Source organism: Colobus angolensis, unplaced genomic scaffold (assembly GCF_000951035.1).
Source record: "Colobus angolensis palliatus isolate OR3802 unplaced genomic scaffold, Cang.pa_1.0 Scaffold396, whole genome shotgun sequence".
In the NCBI taxonomy this organism is placed as follows: Eukaryota; Metazoa; Chordata; class Mammalia; order Primates; family Cercopithecidae; genus Colobus; species Colobus angolensis.
Window position 1 is genome coordinate 2,103,929 of NW_012117332.1, and position 6,935 is coordinate 2,110,863.

Sequence of the window (6,935 nt, forward strand, 5' to 3'; positions counted from 1 at the left end):
GCAAATGTGTCAGATTATTTTTTAATCAAATACATAAAAAGTCAAATGTCTCCGCAGAGCTGATTATGAAAATGATCAACCCCTCTGTGTCTCCCTCCTTTGCTTGCTCCCTGAAGCCGTCCATTTCCATTCTCCTAGCCGCCATCCACTTCCGTTCTCCTAGCCGCCATCCACTTCCGTTCTAGGCCATCCACTTCCGTTCCCCTAGGCGCCATCCACTTCCGTTCTCCTGGCCGCCATCCACTTCCGTTCTCCTGGCCGCCATCCACTTCCGTTCTCCTAGCCGGCATCCATTTGCATTCTCCTAGCCGCTCTGAGTCTTTTGGTATTTACCTTGTGGTCCATACCTTCACAGGTTTGTATTGCCACTTCTTAATTCTGTGGTTTTGAACCCTATCATCTTCCTACAATAGAATATGAAAATTCAGCTCTCTCCTCTTTCATCCTCTCTACCACATACATACTCCCTTAACCCGTCTTTTCAGTGTGTTCATTCTGATTAGACCAGCATCCAGTGCTGGCATTATGAGGCCTGTGTAGACGTCATGCAGTTCTAAGCGAGCTATACCCTATATTCTTTTCTTACTGTATTTTTTATTTTTTTTATGTATTGTAATCATTTTCATACATCTCAAAATGTCCTCCATCCAAGTTCAAATGTCCTTGCAATATATTCAAACATAGACATTTTACCAAGTTTGTCTTCTTGAACAACTTCCTACAGATTTCTAGCCTGTCCTGGTCTAGGCTGGATGCCTGCTGGGTCGACTTCATACTTGGCATCTCCTTTTGTAATCACCAACCTGGAAGTTCCTTTGCCTGGATTGGATCAGCTGCTTCTATACTCCATGTCTTCTTTTTTGGTTTGCTCCCTCACATGGTAAAACTCACCCTGTAGTGGCTTCCTGAGAAAATAGTATATTGGAGGTAAATATTTTGAGACTTTGACTATCTGCAGAAAATCTTTAATGATAGCATCTTGAGTATAGAATTCTAGGTTGGAAATCATTTTTCTCAGAATTCGGAGGCTTTTGTGCTGTTGTCCTCCAGTGTCTCTTCACCTGCTTCTCTCTATAAATTGTCTTTTCTTAGTTTTCTGAAAGCTCTTAATGTTCTGGGTGTGATGACCTTTTGTTCCTGGTGGTGAGTCTAAAATCTGTCGATTCTGGGAAGTTTTCTTGAATTATTTTTTTGAATCCTCTGTGCCCCTCTGCTCCAAGAAACCAAAAGATTGTATCCAGGAAATTGCAGCTACTGGAGAGAGAAGGAGGATTTTAGAAAAGAAAAAGCCAGAAAAGAAATCCTTCAATTCTGCCAAAATCGCAGCCTGGTGTAGGCCTTTAAAACATATAACATAAAAATGGCTTCCAAAAGAGCTCTGGTCATCCTGGCTAAAGGAGCAGAGGAGACAGTCATCCCTGTAGATGTCATGAGGTGAGCTGGGATTGAGGTCATCATTGTAGGTCTGGCTGGGAAAGACCCAGTACAGTATAGCCATGATGTTGTCATTTCTCCTGATGCCAGTCTTGAAGATGCAAAAAAAGAGGGACCATATGACACGATCGTTCTACCAGGAGGTAATCTGGATTCACAGATTTTATCTGAGTCTGCTGCCATGAAGGAGATACTGAAGGAGCAGGAAAACCGGAAGAGCCTGATAGCCGCCTTCTGTGCAGGTCCCACTGCTCTGTAGGCTCATGACATAGGCTTTTGAAAGTAAAGTTACTTTACTTTCGAAGTTACTGCTTGCTGAAGACAAAAATGATGAATGGAGGTAATTACACCTACTATGAGAATTATGTAGAAAAGGATGACCTGATTCTTACGAACCAGGGGCCTGGGACCAGCTTCATGTTTGCATTTGTGATTGTTGAAGCCCTGAGCAGCAAGGAGGTGGTGGCTCAAGTGAAGACTCCACTCGTTCTTAAAGACTAGAGCAGCAAAAAAAAAAAGACTAGAGCAGCAAACCGTAATGATCACTTAGATTCCGCTAGGAACTATTCTCACTGTGTTCACTTTAAACCAAACAATCGTAGGTTAATGTGTTCAGAAGCTGCTGTCATTACTGCTTTTGTGAAGTATAGTTGTGAAGTCACAACTACACAGATTTCTCAACCTACAAATTCTGTCTATACCTTTCTGAGCCTTGTTCACAGAACAAACAGGGCATTTAGTAAACTAAAAAAAAAAAAAATCACTGGCTGGCCCCTGAACACTTGCATGAAGCCGACCTAAGCCGAAGACAAAGATTTTAACTGAGATTAAAGCTACCACTCAAGAAACACTGGAGAAAACTGAGTTTGCAGTTCAAGTCCAAACCAGATAATTACTTGGTAAATAAAAAGAAAAGAAAACAGGATCCAGTTTATCCACAATTTGTTCTTCATAATGTCAAGGATAAAATCCAAAATTACCTGAGGTGTGAAGAACAAGGAAGATGGAACACATTTTCAAGAGAATAGAAAATCAATTGAGTCCAACCCTGAGATTATCTAAACGTTTGAATTATCAGACAAAGGTTTTAATGCACTTATAACTAACTATCCACAATGAAGTAAAATATGTTAGCAACAATTTAATAGGAAATAGCAGAGACATAGAAACAATTTTTAAAATGAAAAATTTAGAACCAAAACATATAATTTCTGAAATAAAGGAAAACTACTGACTGGGCTTAAATAGCACAGTGATGATAACTGAGGAACTTGAAGATAGATCAGTGGATATTATTCAGTGTGAAGAATAGAGAGGGAAATGTTTGGGCAAGTTTTGCAGAGACCTGTTCAATATAATCAAATGTTCTTAACACATGGATAATGGTCCTAGAAGGCAAGCAAAAAGAGAATCAGGCAAGAAGAAATATTTGAAGAAATAATGGCTGGCGATTTCCCAAATTTATGGCAGATGCAAATTTACAGATTCATGATGCTCAACAAACACCAAAAAAAGATAAAGACAAAAAAGGCCACACTGCCACAAACTGTTAAAGTCAAAGCTAAAAAACAGGTCTAGTCAGCAGCAGTTGAACAAGCACCTACTATATACAGGAGAACAACACTGGACTCAACTTCTGGCTTAAAATAAGAAATTATGGAGGCCAGAGACAGTGAAATAGGCATCTTTAAAGTGATGGAAGAAAAAAGCTGTTAATCCAGAGTTCTTCCCTTCTAAGTGAAGGTATTCTTTCAGCTAAATAAAGACATTTTTAGATAAAAGAAAACTAAGAGAGTTTGTTGTCAGCAGACCTGCACTATAAGAAATGCTAAACAAAGTTCTTCAAACAAAAAGGAAATGGTATCTGATGGAAATGCAGATCCTCAGAAAGCAATGAAGAGCATTAGAGATGGTAAACCGATGGGTAAATACAGAATTCTTTCTTTTTGCTTTTTTTTCCTTGAAAGTTTGATAATATATATGACTGCGAGCTCCAGCCGCTCAATCGGTTGGCACGAGGTTCTTACATATGACGGTTTAAAGTAGTGTAGCATCGTCCTGTGCGTCCATAGCCTATATAGATGTAAAATAAGGGAAAGGGGGAAATGGACCTATATGGTTGCATGATTTCTACATTTTACATGCAGTGGTAATACATTAAATGTAAAGGGACTGAAAAGTTAAGGATTTATGTTGTAGTCCCCAGAACAGTCACTTAAGCAATAATGTGGAGGCGTAGAGCTAAAAAGCCAATCAGAAAATTATAATTGTTTTTAAAATAGTCGTGTAATTTTAAAAAGGCATAAAAGGAAGAACAGAGAACAGATAGAAAACAACAGAATGATATGTCCAAACACAACTGTAGCAATAATTTCATTAAACATTAATGGATTAAGTATTTCAATTAAAAGGCAGAGGTTGTCAGGATGAATAAAGAAGCATGGCCCAACTATATGCTGTATACAAGAGATGAACTTTATATTTTAAAATGGCACAGATAGGTTGAAAGGAACTAGATGGAGAAAAAAATACACTATGCAGATAGCATAAAGAAGGCTGGAGTTGCTATATCAATATAAGGTAATGGAGATTTTAAGATAAAACGTCATAACAGATAAGGACTTTTCATAACTATAAAATAGTCACTCAGAAAGATATAACAATCACGTATGTATCTAATAACAAAGCATGCAGATCATTAAAATATGTAAGACAAAATTGACAGGATTAAAGGAAAACTAGGCAGTTTCATCATTCTCAGATTGGAAGTTTTAAGCTCCTCTTAGCAGTTGATAAAACTAGATGAAGAAAATCATCAAAGACATAGAAGATCTGAATAGTGATTGATATGCTGTGTCATGAAACAAATCTCAAAGAAAATTAAAATTTTCAAATTATGCAGTTTGTTCTCTGACTATAGTGGAATTAAACTGAAAATCAATAACAATAAAATATCAAGAAAAGCCCTAAATATTTGGAAGTTAAACAGTGCACTTCCAAGTACCCCAGGAATAAAAGAGGAAAGCACCAGAGAAATTAGAAAATATTTGAACTGAATGAAGTTAAATAAGGCATATCAAAATCTGAGGGATGCAGCTATAGGGTGCTTAGAGGAAACGATTTGTAATATTTTATGCTTACGTTAGAAAATAAAACAGATCTACATTCAGTGATCTAAGGTTCCATCTTAAGATCTTAACAGAGAAGAACAAATTCAACTCCCTCCCCAAGTTAGTAGAATGAAAGAAATCATAAAAGAAAGGGCAGAAGTCAAGGAAATAGAAAAACGCATAAGCAATAGAGAAAATGAGATCAAAAGACACTGCGCTGGTTTCTCCTTTCAGTTGTCATCAGCTCTGTGCAGTGCTGGCAAAGTCACATGGCCTTTGGCTGCATCTGTTTCCTTGTGTGTGGTTGGACTTACATGGTACACAAAGTGCTCTAAATTGGTGCTTGTAGAAGAGGAGTGATAGTGGAATTTTAAAAATAAGCATATTCTGGCCATTGCTCAGTAAACATGCTGAGTACATGAAGCCTTAAAGGCTGTGATCACTTCTCCAACTATTTTCACAATCTGTAACATCGATCACTTTGCGTTCTGTTTTAACACTTGAGGAATGGATCCCATGGGCACAGATACAACTCACAGCAACAGTGTTGTTCTGCATCAAGCAAGAGTTTCAGACTCTGCAAACCAGAAGTTACAGGTCCCAAGCTTGTTATTTGTCTCCTGAGGCCTTTGGATAATCGTTGTCCTTGTTCTGTGTCTGTGGGACTATTTCCCCACATTGAGTTGTCTGCTTTTTTTTTTTTTTTTTTTTTTGAGACAAAGTCTTGCTCTGTCACCCAGGCTGGAGTGCGGTGGCATGATCTTATTGGCTCACTGCAACCTTTGCTTCCTGAGTTCAAGCAATTCTCCTGCCTCAGCCTCCCGAGTAGCTGGGATTACAGGCATGTGCCACCACGCCCGGCTAATTTTTGTATTTTTGGTAGAAATGGGTTTCACCATGTTGTCTAGGCTGGTCTCGAACTCCTGACTTCGTGATCCACCCACCTCGGCCTCCCAAAGTGCTGGAATTACAGGTATGAGCCACCATACCTGGCCATCTGCATTATTTTTAAGACTTAATCAGACACTCAGCAAAGCCAAATTATTTCCTGATGAAAATAAGTTCTGGTAAGGCTGCCATTAGGGCCCATCCTTGATTTACCCCTTAGCTGTCTTTAGATCAGGTTTCTTTCTTGAAGTTACTTAGACTCTTAAAGTGACAGTTGAGAAAATGGTTTTAAGGTTCAGGAGGAAGCACGACACTAAAACCCTACACTTCAAAGGGAGTAAAGAAGCCCCTTGTTTCCTGTAGGCAGTGCTGGACATAATGAGATGCTCTCCAGACTAGTTCTGGAGAGTCGGCACACTCTGCTGCACCCGGCAGCTGTCACAGGTCTGCTCTTGACCTGTGGCCATCACGGTCTGGGACTACCTCTTGGAACTGTCAGGCCTCCTGGATCTAAGTCTCCTCCTGCCATGAATTAGGAAGTTTGAATAGGAGGACAGGATGTGGTGAGCCTAGTATCTGGAGGAAAAAGCAGATTGGACCTGAGACATCTCCAATTTGCTGGTATTTCACTCTTCTAGAACAAGCAGTGTTAACTTACATTTTTGGCAAAAATACCAGAGAAGTGATGCTCATAACTTGAATTTAATCCCAAAAAACATTACACAGATTGAGGCACATTCTACAAAATATGCGACCAATACTCTTCAGAATTATCAAGGTCACAGAAGATAGAGACTTGAGGAAATACCCCAGATTGGAGACATGACAATTAAATGTAACGTGTGGTCCTGGATTGGATCTTGAACCAGAAAAAGGACGTCAGTGAGCCAACTGGTGAAATTTTGATATGATCTGTAAGTCAGCTCATAATATTGTATCAAAGTTAATTTCCTGCTTTCGATCATTGTGTTGTGGCTACTTGAGATATTAATATTTGGAGAAGCTGGGAGGGGAGAAGGAATATGGGAATTCTTCATTCTATTTTTGAAACATTTTTATGTCAAATTATTTTAAAATGAAATACTGTGTTTTAATTTTTAAAAAAGAATAGATGTAGACTAGAAAACTTTCAAAGCAGTGTATATTGGTGAGGAATTAAAATAAAAAATAAATCAGTAGGAGTAACTAACATGGAAGGGGATTGGTGAAGCACACAGAAAGGACAGTGAACAGAAAATTCAAACTAAGAGAGTAAAAATATTTTCTAATGGATTAGCACAATAACAGCAACGAACTAATGTTTTCAGATAAAATAGATTCTCAGATTAGATCCCACCCCCCAAAAAAAATTCATCTATATGGTATTTCTAAATACATGCTATTTCTGGATCCTAAATAAAAGGACTCAAAAATTGAAAACAAAAGAATGCCAGCCGTACCCCACTCCCACCACCAAGAAAAATGTTTGCTAGAGAAATATTCATGAAAAGAAAGTTAATGGTG

At 38.5% G+C, this 6,935-nt stretch overlaps 1 pseudogene; it reads left to right on the top strand.

Annotated features, from left to right (window-relative positions):
• Positions 1–1,360: 1,360 nt before the first annotated feature.
• Positions 1,361–1,935, top strand: LOC105521097 (annotated as a pseudogene).
• Positions 1,936–6,935: the final 5,000 nt, after the last annotated feature.